A 16,937-nucleotide genomic window follows, 5' to 3' on the forward strand; every position below is an offset into this window, starting at 1 on the left:
CTGGGGTCAGATACATCACATGATCACACTGACAGAATCACAGGCACATTGACACAGGCAACAGAGCATGCACAATGTCGGCACTAGTACAGTGTATATCCACCTTTCGCAGCAATGCAGGCTGCTATTCTCCCATGGAGACGATCGTAGAGATGCTGGATGTAGTCCTGTGGAACGGCTTGCCATGCCATTTCCACCTGGCGCCTCAGTTGGACCAGCGTTCGTGCTGGACGTGCAGACCGCGTGAGACGACGCTTCATCCAGTCCCAAACATGCTCAATGGGGGACAGATCCGGAGATCTTGCTGGCCAGGGTAGTTGACTTACACCTTCTAGAGCACGTTGGGTGGCACGGGATACATGCGGACGTGCATTGTCCTGTTGGAACAGCAAGTTCCCTTGCCGGTCTAGGAATGGTAGAACGATGGGTTCGATGACGGTTTGGATGTACCGTGCACTATTCAGTGTCCCCTCGACGATCACCAGTGGTGTACGGCCAGTGTAGGAGATCGCTCCCCACACCATGACGCCGGGTGTTGGCCCTGTGTGCCTCGGTCGTATGCAGTGCTGATTGTGGCGCTCACCTGCACGGCGCCAAACACGCATACGACCATCATTGGCACCAAGGCAGAAGCGACTCTCATCGCTGAAGACGACACGTCTCCATTCGTCCCTCCATTCACGCCTGTCGCGACACCACTGGAGGCGGGTTGCACGATGTTGCGGCGTGAGCGGAAGACGGCCTAACGGTGTGCGGGACCGTAGCCCAGCTTCATGGAGATGGTTGCGAATGGTCCTCGCCGATACCCCAGGAGCAACAGTGTCCCTAATTTGCTGGGAAGTGGCGGTGCGGTCCCCTACGGCACTGCGTAGGATCCTACGGTCTTGGCGTGCATCCGTGCGTCGCTGCGGTCCGGTCCCAGGTCGACTGGCACGTGCACCTTCCGCCGACCACTGGCGACAACATCGATGTACTGTGGAGACCTCACGCCCCACGTGTTGAGCAATTCGGCGGTACGTCCACCCGGCCTCCCGCATGCCCACTATACGCCCTCGCTCAAAGTCCGTCAACTGCAAATACGGTTCACGTCCACGCTGTCGCGGCATGCTACCAGTGTTAAAGACTGCGATGGAGCTTCGTATGCCACGGCAAACTGGCTGACACTGACGGCGGCGGTGCACAAATGCTGCGCAGCTAGCGCCATTCGACGGCCAACACCGCGGTTCCTGGTGTGTCCGCTGTGCCGTGCGTGTGATCATTGCTTGTACAGCCCTCTCACAGTGTCCGGAGCAAGTATGGTGGGTCTGACACACCGGTGTCAATGTGTTCTTTTTTCCATTTCCAGGAGTGTACGTTGGAGGCTATTTCTAGGGTTAGAAAAGCGGAAATAACACTGTTACAACAGAAGCCAGTGCAGAAGTCCCAGGAGTGGATGCTAACCACAGTAGCAAACACTAGCAGCAACTTACGGAGACAACTTAGTTGCAAAACAAAACATACTGAATGTGACACTGTTCACTGAGGCACTCCAAGTGGGAGAGCAGACTTACGAGGAGCTGGACAGAGGCTGGAGTCGACGGACGCGGATTCGGCGCTCAGATCGTCTGACTGAGAACTCCGCCAAAATGAGGAATCTAGGGGTTGTAAACAGTCGCGTGGGGGCAATGTTTATCCCGCTTAAAGCCACACAGACAATTCCGCAAGTCTATTGCAGGCGCCTGCCGATCACGGTTTAGTTAGGCCCCCTCTACTGCTCCTAAGGCGGGGATGTTAATGCAGTTTCTCTAAGTCCGTATTTGGTATCAACATTGTTCAGCTGAAAGCTTTGCCAAATAAGGCTTGCAGCATTATTGTTATACGTCATTTAGCACCACCCCTCGATCTCCCCGGAACAGGAACTGCTACGTCAACAGTTTTTTGGCGTTTTCGCTCTTTTTTTAACCCTTGTGAGCCTACTGACGTTGCTGCTCTCAGGACTGGTATCGAGCTGGCTTTATACGCTAGTACGTGCCTGTTGGTTACAAAGTTCTACAGTGTCAACCTACCACAGCGTCTAGACGACATATGAAGTTACATGTTAATTCTTTGAAAAGTAACTAGCGCCCTGGGACCGCGTGTGGAGGCGTCTGCATTTTCCCAATGCTCTCCCCTTACGGTTTACTTCATGCAACAATGTCTCTCCTAGTTTCGTCTGCCCTCAGCATCGTCTCTGCTTCCGCGCCTTGTTTCCTCCTTTCTCACAGCTTCAAAATAACACTACAGTAGCAAGGAATAATCAATATAATACCATCATTTAAAACGTGAGTGTCGGAAATCCCACTTCTAAGTGGGTGAAACAGGGTATGAAAGGCTTTGATGTGATGATGTTTGGTTTGTGGGGCGCTCAACTGCGCGGTCATCAGCGCCCGTAAAATGTCAGGATTTCTACAGTCTAATTTTTTTCACGCTGTCCAATCTAGGCACTGTCACAAATGATGATGATGAAATGATGAGGACAACACAAACGCCCAGTCCCTGGGCAGAGAAAATCTCCAACCCGCCTAGGAATCGAACCAGGGACCTCGTGATCCAGAGGGAACAACGCTAGCCACTACACCACCTGAAAGGGTTTGTGAAAGTATGTCCTATTAAGGAAATTTTGAACCTAGAACTAAGGAAACTGGTATTTGGTTTCTCAACCAGAAAATAATAAATACGTGTTTCGGCATTTTTGAAAATCTAGCCACTAAGGAGATAAAATGGGGCTGAATGTTTTCTTGAAAATGATTACTAAAGAACTACTAAAGAATTTATAAGTCTACATCGATGACAGTTGATATTTGACTTCTTGGATAGAAATAGAAAAATACTTATTTCAGAGTTTCTTGAAATTCAACCCCTAAGGGAGGGGTGAAAATTTTCAAGAAAATACTTCGTTACATCATAAAATTTTTAAAGCTAAACTTATGAAAACTGGTACTTTACTTCTCGGTTATATTTAAATAAATATTTGTCAGAGGATATAAGTTGCTATGGAAAGATCTCCACAAGACCGCAAAAGGCATGATTAACAAGAACTTTGGACTCCAGCTACCAGAATCGCTTTTTGGTCACAAGTGCGTTCGGGAAAGGCCACGCTTATGTGGAGTTAATTAGCGTGAAAAGCTTAGAAGGTCTCTTGCAGTTTGTGAATAATATAAAAATTCGGTTAAATAAAAACAAAAATGTCTCTGCAGGTCGTACAGTCTACGCGAGCCAAGCACCGGTGCTAAGCTACTGAACGTATATGACAGCTACAACGACTGTAATATTGAGAGGTTATTTGTAAGTGTATTAAACTGTTGAGCAAACCAATAAGAAAGACGGGAATGCGCTCTGGGTTTTCAACCAGTGTTGTGTATAACCTTGGTACAGAGGTGCGCGGAAGGCAGGTAAAGCTGGCAGACGCAGGCAGTGTAGCGAGGTGTGCGGACGTAGCTGTGTCATAGAAGAGGATATTAATATTCTGAATGCTAAAACGATTTAAGGGAGTGAAATATGATGTAGCAGCGGCATTCGTGGTGCAAGGTCGTTTAAAAAAACTGCGGGTTTTGGAAAGTAAAATTGCCCATCATTAATCTATGATGTAATTTGGAACTAAAGCTACATTGACAAAAACAGCCGAACAATCGACTCGGGACAACGTAAATAAGAAACCATCTCGCTGGTACCAGGTTGTAGATGACACATTTGTGGTTCGGTCTAATGGTAGAAAGGGTTTGGACGAATTATTTGATTACCTAAATAAAATTCATAAAAAATTCAGTTCATAATGGAAATGGGAAATAATAACAGAATATCTTTCTTGAATGTTTTAGTTATGAGACAGTTAGATGGAAGTTTGGAACATAAAGCTTTCGGGAAGTAACACATACGGACAGATATTTGCAAGAAAACTCCAATCACCATCCACAACAAAAGAGAGGTGTTATTGAAAGTCTTGTCCATAAAGCCGAACGGATACGCACATCGGAAAACCTAGAAGCTGAAATAAAGCATCTGAAGTAGGTTTTCGAGAAAAACGGGTACTCATGGAAAGAGGTAAAGAGAATTTTGCGATCAAGGAACATAAGACAGGACAAGGATGAACCACAACGACGAAAAAGTACAGTTTCCCTCCCTTTTATTAAAAAAGTAAGGAATCAGATGGATACGATTTTACAGAATCATGACATCAGACCGGTCTTTAGATGAATAATGAAAATAAGTCAAGTACTACGGTCTGTGAAGGAAAAACGCCCTCCTCTGTCGACACGTGGTGGAACTACCAAGAGGAGCGTAACTACATGCTTAAAAGAGCACAAAAGTCTTTGCCGACAAGAAAAAATAGAGAAATCAGCTGTAGCAGAGCATGCTCTTCAGTCAGGAAATAACGAAGTAAAGTTTTGTGAAACAGAAATTTTACCTACAACGTCAAATTATTATCCACGATTATGTAGAGAAGAAATTGAATTTTATAAGCAATAAGACAATTTTAACAGGAAAGAGGAGGCAATGAAACTTAGCAACAGATGGACAGTAGCTCTGCAAAATCGCTGGACAGTTTTATCTTTGACAAGATGACAATCGATAGTTAAGTTTTATCACTGACAAGGATTATCTCTGCTCATCACGTGTTACCTTTCCTACAGTATTTATGTCGCTCTCGGACGTCCCACCGGTCAGTCGGCAAGACTCAGAGGAGGAGTGCCTCTGAGGATGTCCAGCGTAGTCCTGGACGAAACGTCCGGAATAGAAGTGTTTCTTGGACCACGACCTCACATCCCGAAAGGTTTACCAGCAGCTAAAATATGAATTGTTCTGAGTAGTACGGGTTAAAATCAGACATGAATTTTTCTTACATTAATGCTGTGTCTGAGAGCTGGTTTCAAAATTAGATATTATCTTTCGCAGATACGTTCTCTGAGTGGTGATGCTTTGAGAGATTTCCACATTCATCTTCAACGTTTCATACCTGCAGTGGCTCTCTCCTTCTCTTGTAAACTTCACACCAGCTCTCCTGTAGATCTTGCTCTACTAGAACCCATACGAGGAACGAGTTCCGCTATTTAGAGAATTACGTTGTGACCAAAACTGTGCCACAATGGAACCTGGACTTCGATTTTCTGCATTTAGCAAGCAGTCGCCTAAACCTCTAGCGTCAAATGCAGTCTCTTCGTCAGAGACTGCATAGCGGATTGTATTTTAACCCAATTCAGAGGCACCAAGTCTAGTGATCAAGAAGTCTCCTTCACCACGTCTCCTACATTTTCCGGCGAAATACTGGTGGTGAGTTTCTTCCGCCAGCAGAATTCAAAGCGCAGCGTCCACCCTTTCTCTTCTTTAACTTAGTTAAATTTTTCAGCTGAGAACAGTTAATTTTAGCTACGAAACCGCACGTGTATCGTCGGTGTTTATGTTTCTGTTTTCATTGTATCTTCTTAAACTTAAAGAGGAATCACTGGTTAGCTGTCCACAAAATGTTAGATGTCGTTACTAAATATCATATATTTTACTTATGTCCCCTTCGTCACCCATTGCATCCTTCTGTATTTGTTGGCACAGACGTAGTGTAAGGTGTATAAAATTCCTGCTTCTGAATGTACGCGTTTTAAATGAAACGCTGCAGGCTTTGACTTCAAAACCCCGTATTTTATTAACAGTTAATACACAGTTATTATCACAGTACATCCAGCAGTCATGAGGTCAAACTTACTACTTGCCACACAACTTGCTCTCAACACAACATTGTTACGACTGCATCCGAAACATGTCCGACACCCAACAGTCTTCTTCCTGCCGATAATGGCTCCAAAGCTGTAAAATTTTTAAAAAAGACGAAATCATAAAGTTGACAAAGTACTTATATTACGCAGCCGCGCGTGGTAGCCGTGCGGCCTATGGCGCCTAGTCACGGTCCGCCCGGCTCCCCCCGTCGGAGGTTCGAGTCTTCGCTCGGGCATGGGTGGGTGTGTCCCATAGGATCATACCAAAAATTTTCAAATTATAGTATGCATCTTTTGGTTGTTATGAAAATGTTTTAGTAATCAGTAATAACAACAACACTAATCATTATTATTATAGCTGCAAAACTAATTTCACATCGTAAATTTCCAAATAAATTAATTATCCAAAAAATTACAAACTTCGAAATATAACTAAAATAGCGTCGTTCAAATTCAGATGCAATCTAAATACATATTTTTTATTTAGTTTCGGAAACAGATGAAAACCGGATCCCAAGGCGTCGGCTAGTTGTAGATGTCGCAGTTCTCGCGTGTTGTCTGTCACTGCTCCGTCAAAGGACAAGGTGCTCCATGCGTGGGAACTCGAACAGAGCACGGTATTTCTCACGCACCGACGTAGTTACGTTTCACACCGCCATGTTAGGCGCTACAACCAAGAGCCCTCTAGAAGCAGAAGTGTGTAAATATGTAGACTTGAAGCATAAAGATGTAGAATGTCAATAACATTCATTTTGTTTAAAGAGATTTAATGATGTTCCCACAAAAAATTCGGAACCTTTCAGGATGCCATCATCTACGAGGATCCGTTTTAGTTATGAATTATACATGTAAATATGAGCTATATGTATATGTTAAGCTTTATTAGATCGCAATATGAGTTAGAAAGTGTACAGCTTTCTTCACTAAACAGTGAGACGTACCACTGACAAGTTTTATTACATCCGCTACTGCACAGGGATTTGTGTACGATCTCGGTCATGGTGGTGGTTTACACACTCGTAAATTTCACTGCAACGACCGTTTCCACAACCGCTGATGATCTACGGAATGCTCTGCGCACTGTGAGAACCGGGTAGATATTCTGATATGCTTTGGGCAGTGAGTTACTTACCAGCTGGCGTTCTGCCACAGACAGTAACTGCATTTTCCCCAGTCTTTCAAACCTATTGATGTTCTCACAAGACTCGTAAATACGTTAAGCAAAATACTGTTCAAACTTCGAGCTGTCAAAGTTGGCATAAGACACCCAAGTACTAGTATTTCAACGTCTTTTATGTTTTACATGCGGTTCGATTTCCATTTTCTTAGTCAGATCTATGAATTTGTCTTTGCTTTCTAGATAAATGAGGCTGATGTTATGCCTCTACCGCCGTTAGAGAACTTGTTCCCCTTGGAACCTAGAGCCAGTGGCACAGATCGTGTTCATTAAATTTTTCTTCAATGCAGATTACGATTTCTGTTTCCGTGGATACCTTCTTGTTGGTAGTGATTATTACTTTTGGCCGAAAACTTCTTGCTCTGATTGCTTGCTTTCGTTTCCTTGCAGTATCTTGTACTGTGCACTCATGGGGAAGGTTATTTGGTTGCCTGATCTGATGCAGTACCTATTTTCTTAGTTGCTGACAGTCGCTGTGGGTATCTGACGACGATCCTGCATGAACGTAACTTCGGCAAAGCGTATAGACAGAGCGTAAGACCGCCGAGACTAGGCCAGCTCTGTAACAACTTCCCGATTTTAGCTAGTAGCAATTTTATAGCATTCTGCATACCACATCACTTTCGAAGAAAGAAATAATCTTTAGGGTTTCTCGTCCCGTTGACACTAACGCCATTAGACATAGAGCACAAGCTCGGACTATTTCCAGGGTGAGGAAGGAAGTCGACCGGATCTATTCAAAGGAACTATCCCGGTATTTTCCGGAAGCGACCTAGAGAAATCACGGAAACGCTAGATGGTGACAGTCAGACCGGATTTGAACGGTCGTACTCCATACTGTGGGAGGAATATGCTAACAGCTGCGGTCGGTGACATAATTTTCTATCTGAATACGCAGAGGTACTTCAAACCTACCATTCGAGCACTGTTTCTCCGAAACAGTGCGTCCCTTTTTCTTTTATAGGCAAAATGCATTGTAGGTAAATCGATAGGGACAAATTGGGTTGTCCACTTACATTGCTTGGAGATTTTACAAAATCTAGAAATCAAATTAGAGTACGAAATTTAAAACAGGTTTACCATTGAAAGGAGCTCCCAAACGATAATATTTTTCATCTAAAAAGTTATGTCACCCAGAAGTGTACTAGACCTGACGATTTGAGTAAAGCCTAAGGATAGAATAGAATGTTGTAAGTATATTTTCTGGAGGTGGTGCGCCAGAGCTCGAAAATATTTGAAAACTGTCTTGTTACTGCCTTGAGCTGCTGCTGAAATTCCTTGTTTACGCATGCAGTTTCGGTCGACTGACCATTATCAGATTCTCACATAAACGGATTAACGGCAGCATGTTACACGAAACATAAAATCATTAACGTCAGTTGAGAAATTCATGAATTAGAAAATTGGAAATTTGTGGTAAAGTCTTATGGGACCAAACTGCTGAGGTCATCGGTGCCTAAGCCTACACACTACTTAATCTAACTTAGACCGACGATGTAATTGCCGGCCGTTGAGGCCGAGCGGTTCTAGGCGCTTCAGTCCGGTACCTCGCTGCTGCTAAGGTCGCAGGTTCGAATCCTACCTCGGGCATGGATGCGTGTGATGTCGTTAGGTTTAAGTAGTTCTAAGTTTAGGGGACAGATGACCTTAGATGATAAGTCCCATAGTTCCCAGAGCCATCTGAACGATGTAATTTATGTTACTAGGTGGTAGCTGTCTCAGTCAAGGTTTTTATCGTCTGACATTAATGATTTTGTAATCTGCCTAAATGTTTATGTGACTACTTCTGTGTGAGAATTTGATGACGGTCAGTCGACCGAAACTGGTTGTGTAAACAAATAATTATAGCAGTATCTCAAGACGGTAACATTACGTTTTTCAAAGAACGTTCTTCAGGATTTGTTTCCTTTCTAATCACGTATGGAGCATGGGAAGACTGCCACTTAAATGTCCCTCGCATGCTGTAACTTGTCTGATCTTATCTTGACTGTCCCTACAGGAAGGATGCGTCACGGGCCACATCTTCATAACGTCAGAGTTCAGTAGTATATCTATAGCGATTCCAGGCAACAGTTCAATTTTTCACCAGTAATTTACACTGATTTTGAGGCACTACGGTCACGGCGCTGCAGTCGTGGTACTGCAGTCACTGGTGTGTGTGTGTGGGGGGGGGGGATACCAAATTCCTAGTTGATGTGGAACCACGCGCTTCCCTCATCTATCACATGACAAGCCAAATCTTTCTGATCTGTGATGTCATCATCATCGTCACATCTTTCCCCTTCCCTCATCCATCCCTTCCACTTCCCTTCCTCTTGCCTTTCAGTCTCCAGTGAACAATGGTGCAGTATTAAAACAAAACAACCACAGTGTACCATTTCAGTGAGCATTACAACTAAATAATAAGCGACCATCTTGACTATGCTTAAAAGGCTCTGAGTGCTCCGAATATTTCCTGCTCCGAATATTTCCTGCGCGCGCGTACACACACACAAACAAATATATATAAATATCCGTCGAAATTTGTGTAAAACATGGTTGTGAACTCTTAAAATAAGTGCCTCAATACTATTTTCATGTGGTTAGAAAATAACATGCTAAACAGGAAGGTACACTTTAACATGTTTATTATAACAGAAAACGCATGTTGGGTAAAATATTATGCTTCGAAGGGAAAAACACAGCCAAATAGGCGGTCTGAATTACTGCCAGTTACTGGAAGAATGTAATTAATTCCATCACATGTGCCTATTCTTGGTGTAAGCCATAATGGACCTCCAGATTAAAAATTTCCACATTCAAATTGTACTGTGATGCAAGTCAAGTGTTTCAGTGCTATCTTCATGTCTATACATAAAGAGTTTTTTTCCGTTCAGTCTCAGTTAATGATAATGGTGGTTTATAGAACAAACTGTTATCACCTAGCATTTTTACAACTTTTTCATTAATGCTTCACCTTAGAAAGCACCAAAATAGGGGTGAAAAACATAATACATCATGTTCTACACTAGAAAATTGACTTTTATTTGCATTTGAATAAAACGTACTCAAGGTTGAGCACAAAATAAACTTTCGAGGAATGCTGAAATATTTGCCAATCTGAAGTGTGATGTTGCGAGTCTTGAAAAAGTTTACACACTGTATTTCCTATAATAAGCTACTGGAAAGGAAGAAGGTGTTTGACATAATGTAGCACTCAAACTTAATACTTGTATCTTCGTAATGGTGAGGAAATGTTGTATACACATATATGTGAGACGAAATTTAATTATAAGGCAGTAAATTATCGACAGAGGTGAGACGTTATACCATGTGTTGCATGTAAGTATAAAATTTATAACAACTTGCGAGCCGAAAATGAATCAGCTTGCCCTGCAACTGTAAGAATTTATCCTCCAGTTCTATCAATTTCACCCCAGAAAATAAATCAAAGAGTGAGAAGAAGGGGAGGAAGGGGAAGGGGAAGGTACAGCTTCCCAGATGATGATGATGATGATGATGACAATGATGGTGACGTTTATGAAGATGACATTACAGATAAGGAGGCTGTGGATTGTCAATTGATATATAAGGGGAAGGCATGGTTGCCGTGTTGTTGGCATTCCAGTTTCCCTCCACCGCCAGTGACTGGTTCAAATGGCTCTGAGCACTATGGGACTTCAACATCTGAGGTCATCAGTCCCCTAGACTGAGAACTACTTAAACCTAACCAACCGAAGGACATCACACACATCCATGCCCGAGGCATGATTCGAACCTGAGACCGTAACAGCAGCGCGGTTCCGGACTGAAGCGCCTAGAACCGTTCGGCCACAGCGGCCGGCTTCCACGACTTCAGTGCTGACTAGTGTTGGCTGTTGCCCAGAGACTCTACATATGTACTACTCAGGTCAGATTTGACGTTCGGTATTTGTAGATTCCAGTGACTCATTCTGTGTATTTACAATGATGTGAAGAAATTGTTTTGCTTCCATTTCAGTTGTACCCCAACCCTATTATTGCCATGAATTGTCGCTTATTTCACTTTCTGTTGCAGCCCAATGATCAGAATTTCAGTGTTTAGCTATTTAGATACTGCAGCACATTTACTCTGTACTATATTTTAATTTTTACGATATACTTTGTCACGTTGTGGCCTCTGTACCCACCAGTTATACGTTGAATGGAATTTGCTGTTGAGATCTGTATCCCTGTGTCTCTCTAACATATCTTTACTGAGATCATATTGTGTTCATATTAGTTCTGTCTGTCATGTATTGTCTAGAACTGAGTAAGACTTGACACTATGTAACTAAACACCCTACTTTCAGGAAATTATCTCGGTTTTTTAGTATCCTCGACGTGTTTACTGCATAATATAAATTTTATTCTACTTTTTATACAAAATTCTTGCTTATGGAAGGAGTAAATAAACAGAAAACTAAAAGAAACGTGCAGTGAAGTTACTGGTAAGACAGTTCACTCTGAACATTGACTCTGGAGAGAATCCGTTTTTACAACATCATAACCAGTAATTTCAGACCACATGTTGCGAATTAATATTGGAAACCACCCTACACCTGAAAAACACCGTTAATTATGTTTATTACCGAACTCTGAAAAGTTTGCAGCTTTAATTCCACCATGAGGTATAATTTCCTTTTCGTAGAACTCTTAAAAATATGCAATTGAACGCTCCAGATATTATCAGTAATCACCAGAATGGTGCCTCGCGAAAATAGACATCCCGCATCGCTTGCGAATAGAAGGAAATTTTCTTCCTAAGTGCAAAACACAACCACATTTATCAATGTCTGGCTAATGGGCCAATGCAGTGCTTACACTGCAAAAACGATCTCCCAACCAATGGAAGGAATTCTACGAATATTAGATTCAACATCACTATATCATAGCACAGCAGCTCCAAGAAAATTACGAGAACCTTTCCCAAAGTCATTTGGAGTCAACTTTGAAAATACGATGATATAGGAATCATTTCCAACACAAGGAGCTCAGACGGACATATATGACAAAAGGATCCAGATATAGGAGATAAAACTTAGGAATTGCAAGACTCATAATCAAAATATATACAAGGGTAGACCTATCGTATATTAAACAACAGTTTAAGAAATTTTCTTGACATTTGTTTTATATTTATAGTACGTTTTGCAGTGAGTTAAACTTCATGGGATGGTAGATCAGATCACGCTGTCAACATAAAGTGCAAGGAAAAGAGAATCACTGGAATTTTAGAAGTTATTTTCTTTGTCTTTCATCAGATTAAAACAAAAAATTTCCGCATTTAAAGACAAATTGTTTATTTTAAAGAAGATATTTTATTTTGTAAACATAAGCCACAGAAAACAAAAACAGTGATCCTCATAGGTGTGCTGAAAAGGCCTAATGATGAGAGTAAGATTGGGATATTTTAGTCAGTCCCTAAGCTTACGCTCTACTTAACCTAAATTATCCTAAGGACAAACACACACACCCATGCCCAAGGGAGGACTCGAACCTCTGCCGGGACCAGCCGCACAGAATATCAGTGAAACTTAACAATAAACATTGTGGATGGTTTTCGCCATTATGTTCCTCCAACTATCTCCGATATCGCAGAAAATGTCCCGGGCTTAGATTTATATTGGAAAACGTGGATTAGCCTGAGTAGAGCGAGAATTAACTACGACAGATGTGGCGACCTGTTACACAAGTATAAACGCTGAGTTCACCACAAAGTCAGTGTGCCGCCAGTGGACAATCTCTTTGCAATATTACGGGACAATGACGATAATGGTCTTAATTTCACCAGCGATCTCACTTCTTCATTATGACTTGAAATTGAGTGAATGAAGAAAATCTGATTGTTTGTGACTCTTGCAACTTATTTTTTAAGCTATTTTTTGGATCTTGTGCATACCAGTACACGTTACTTGTTTACTGAAAAACACAATAATACGGAAAATAATAATTTCAAGTCATTACATGTTCACTGATTTTTTCCGATCATCCATCCAATCAATTACTGTACATAAAATACAAATGGCTCTACAGAGCAGTGTGTAGCATAAGGCAAATTCCTAATGTAGGGAGGATATGTGGCACACCTGACATTTGAGTCAGACTACTGAAAGCTAGAGACTATGTCAGACACAATGAAGTTTCAGTACCATGAACACTCAATCTGTGATGCGTAATTTTTGGTGGATTATCTGATTTATTACCTTTCTCACAAAATAGCGTATTTCTGACCATCTGAGGGAAACGTTGTTAAAGGTGGGTCATCCACTTCTATGGAGGAAACGGAAGAGCTAAATAAATAGAATAAGACAGAAGGGGAAAACGGCGCAGTGGGACGCCCGCAGGTGCGAGGTAATCCCTGCAGACAGGAGCCCGTCTGCGCCATTAGCGGACTGTGCACCGCTGCCGGGCCTTGGCACTCACCCCCCCCACCTGTGGCTGCCCGTCCCGCCATCTGAGGAAGGACGTCGCCTGCTCCCAAGGAACGGAAGCTCTGCCGCACTCTAACGCCGCCACGCACTCTGCGGTGCACTGCCGGCGCATGTCAGGGCGTCGTCGAACGCCTCTCGACAGAAACTGTGGAGGACGTCTGCCGCCTCTCGTCTGGAGGTGGAGGGATCGGAGGAACTGCGGGGGAGGATGACGGGTGTCGAATGTGTGCGTTCCTTCACAAGCGTCGGCACTCTCTTCCGCTTCTCTGGACGCAGAGGCGAGACGTCACTCGCTCTACTTTTCCTCTTTTGCTTCTACAGGGAGAATGTGACAAGTGTGAACAGAAGAGGAACTTGAATAGGAGCTCTAACTCTGCTATTCAGAAGTCTCTGGTTACGAAAAGCCCTCCAACTATCAAAGAGACGTGTATGCCTGCTGCATTCTCTGTCGAATCATTGATCCATATACCCAGCAGAGCAAAGTAGGGTAAAATTGGTACCTTAACTTTTAAAAACTAAGTTACACAAAATTAACCTACAATTGTGAAAAAGGTAAATAACTTTAGGAATTCCGAATGAGATTTTCACTCTGGAGCGGAGTGTGTGGTAATATGAAACTTCCTGGGAGAGGGAGAAGCTAGACGATGTCAAAGTTAGCGTAAGGAGGACTACGCGTGAAGCGTTCAGTGAATTCGAAAGTAAAATTCTATGTACCGACTTGACAGAAAATGCTAGGAAGTTCTGCTCTTACGTTAAATCAGTAAGCGAATAGAAACAGCATATCCAGGCACTCTGGGATGATAATAACATTGAAACAGAGGATGACACGCTTAAAGCTGAAATACTAAACAGCTTTTTCCAAAGCTATTTCACAGAGGAAGGAGCCGGCCGGAGTGGCCGTGCGGGTCTAGGCGCTACAGTCTGGAGCCGAGCGACCGCTACGGTCGCAGGTTCGAATCCTGCCTCGGGCATGGATGTGTGTGATGTCCTTAGGTTCGTTAGGTTTAATTAGTTCTAAGTTCTAGGCGACTGATCACCTCAGAAGTTAAGTCGCATAGTGCTCAGAGCCCTTTGAACCATTTGAACAGAGGAAGACCGCACTGCAGTTCCTTTTCTAAATTCTCGCACAAACGAAACAATGGCTGACATAGAAATAAGTGTCCAAGGAATAGAAAAGCAACTGAAATCATTCAACAGAGGAAAGTCCACTGGACCTGACGGGATACCAATTCGATTCTACACAGAGTACGCGAAAGAACTTGCCCCCCTTCTAACAGCCGTGTACCGCAAGTCTCTAGAGGAACGGAACGTTCCAAATGATTGGAAAAGAGCATAGGTAGTTCCAGTTTTCAAGAAGGGTCGTCGAGCAGATGCGCAAGACTATAGGCCTATATCTCTGACATCGATCTGTTGTAGAATTTTAGAACAAGTTGTTTGCTCGCGTATCATGTCATTTCTGGAAACCCAGAATCTACTCTGTAGGAATCAACATGGATTCCGGAAACAGCGATCGTCTGAGAGCCAACTCGCTTTATTTGTTCATGAGACCCAGCAAATATTAGATACAGGCTCCAAGGTAGATGCCATTTTCCATGACTTCCGGAAAGCGTCCGATACACTTCCGCACTGTCACCTGATAAACAAAGTAAGAGCCTACGGAATATCAGATCAGCTGTGTGGCTGGATTGAAGAGTTTTTAGCAAACAGATCACATAATGTTGTTCTCAATAGAGAGACGTCTACAGACGTTAAAGTAACCTCTGGCGTGCCACAGGGGAGTGTTATGGGACCATTGCTTTTCACAATATCTATAAATGACCTAGTAGATAGTGTCGGAAGTTCCATGCGGCTTTTCGCGGATGATGCTTTAGTATACAGAGAAGATGCAGCACTAGAAAATTGCAGCGAAATGCAGGAAGATCTGCAGCGGATAGGCACTTGGTGCAAGGAATGGCAACTGACCCTTAGCATAGACAAATATAATGTATTGCGAACACATAGAAAGAAGGATCCTTTATTGTATGATTATATGATAGCGGAACAAACACTGGTAGCAGTTACTTCTGTAAAATATCTGGGAGTATGCGTACGGAACGATTTGAAGTGGAATTATCATATAAAATTAATTGTTGGTAAGGCGGTTGCCAGGTTGAGACTCATTGGGAGAATCCTTATAAAATGCAGTCCATCAACAAAGGAGGTGGCTTACAAAACACTCATTCGACATATACTTGAGTATTGCTCATCTGTATGGGATCCGTACCAGGTCGGGTTGACATCGGAGATAGAGAAGGTCCAAAGAATAGCGGCGTGTTTCGTCACAGGGTTATTTGGTAAGCGTGATAGCGTTACGGAGATGTTTAGCAAACTCAAGTGGCACACTCTGCAAGAGAGGCGCTCTGCATCGCGGTGTAGCTTGCTGTCCAGGTTTAGAGAGGGTGCGTTTCTGGATGAGGTATCGAATATATTACTTCCCCCTACTTATACCTCCCGAGGAGATCACGAATGTAACATTAGAGAGATTCAAGCGCGCACAGAGGCTTTCCGGCAGTCGTTCTTCCCGCGAACCATACGCGACTGGAACAGGAAAGGGAGGTAATGACAGTGGGACGTAAAGTGCCCTCCGCCACACACCGTTGGTTAGTTTGCGGAGTATAAATGTAGATGTAGATGTAGTGTTGGACCGAGACTCGAACTCGGGCCTTTGCCTTTGCGGGCAAGTGCTCTACCAGCTGAGCTACCCAAGCACAACTCACGCCCCCTCCTCACAGCTTTACTTCCGTCAGTACCTCGTCTCCTACCTTCCAAACTTCACAGAAGCTCTCCTGAACTGTCTCAGATCTGTAATAGCGGATGTGGACTCATGAAACCATAAACAACACTGCGCACGGTCTGCAGGAGAGCTTCTGTGAAGTTTGCAAGGTAGGAGACGAGTTACTGGCAGAATTACAGCTGTGAGGACAAGTTGTGAGTTCTGTTTGGATAGCTGAGATGGTAGAGCACTTGCCCGCAATAGGTAAAGGCCCGAGTTCGAGTCTCGGCCCGGCACACAATTTTAATCTGTCAGGAAGTTTCAACTTACGGAATTGTTTGATACAGGACTGAATACAAAATACCTCCACATTGTATTTGTAAACGTCCAATTTATCCAGACTACTTACGTAAGACTGCTGAACTTGTTCAATTGCTGTGTCAGAGACTGCTGGCTGACGCTGACCTATCGTCCTATGTGACAAACGCCAGTTTCGGTGAAACAGTTGTACCAATTAATAACAGTCTGTCTTTGAGGTGGAGCTTTGTGATATCTACTCCTGAACTGTCTCAGAACTATAATAGTGGATTTGGTTTCATGAAATCACAAGCAACACTGCGCACGCTGTGCACCGTTATACGATTCCATGACGAATGTCGGAATACCTCATTTCACATGCCATCTAGCGGGAACATCAGAAACTAACAGTGTTAGGCGGGAATAAACTTGAAGATGCACCGTTGTCAGTGCCGTATCGAACATTCATGTAAGTTATTTAACCCTTTTTCACACTTAAAGGTATTATAAATATTTATATATACCCTGTAGATTACTTTCAGTGATAATAACTTTGC

General features: G+C 43.2%; 1 pseudogene; it reads right to left on the reverse strand.

The window, feature by feature from the left end:
• Positions 1-13,444: 13,444 nt before the first annotated feature.
• The window catches only part of LOC126188453 (uncharacterized), a 189,065-nt pseudogene continuing 185,572 nt past the window's right edge, over positions 13,445-16,937 (reverse strand).

Source organism: Schistocerca cancellata, chromosome 5, assembly GCF_023864275.1.
Source record: "Schistocerca cancellata isolate TAMUIC-IGC-003103 chromosome 5, iqSchCanc2.1, whole genome shotgun sequence".
In the NCBI taxonomy this organism is placed as follows: Eukaryota; Metazoa; Arthropoda; class Insecta; order Orthoptera; family Acrididae; genus Schistocerca; species Schistocerca cancellata.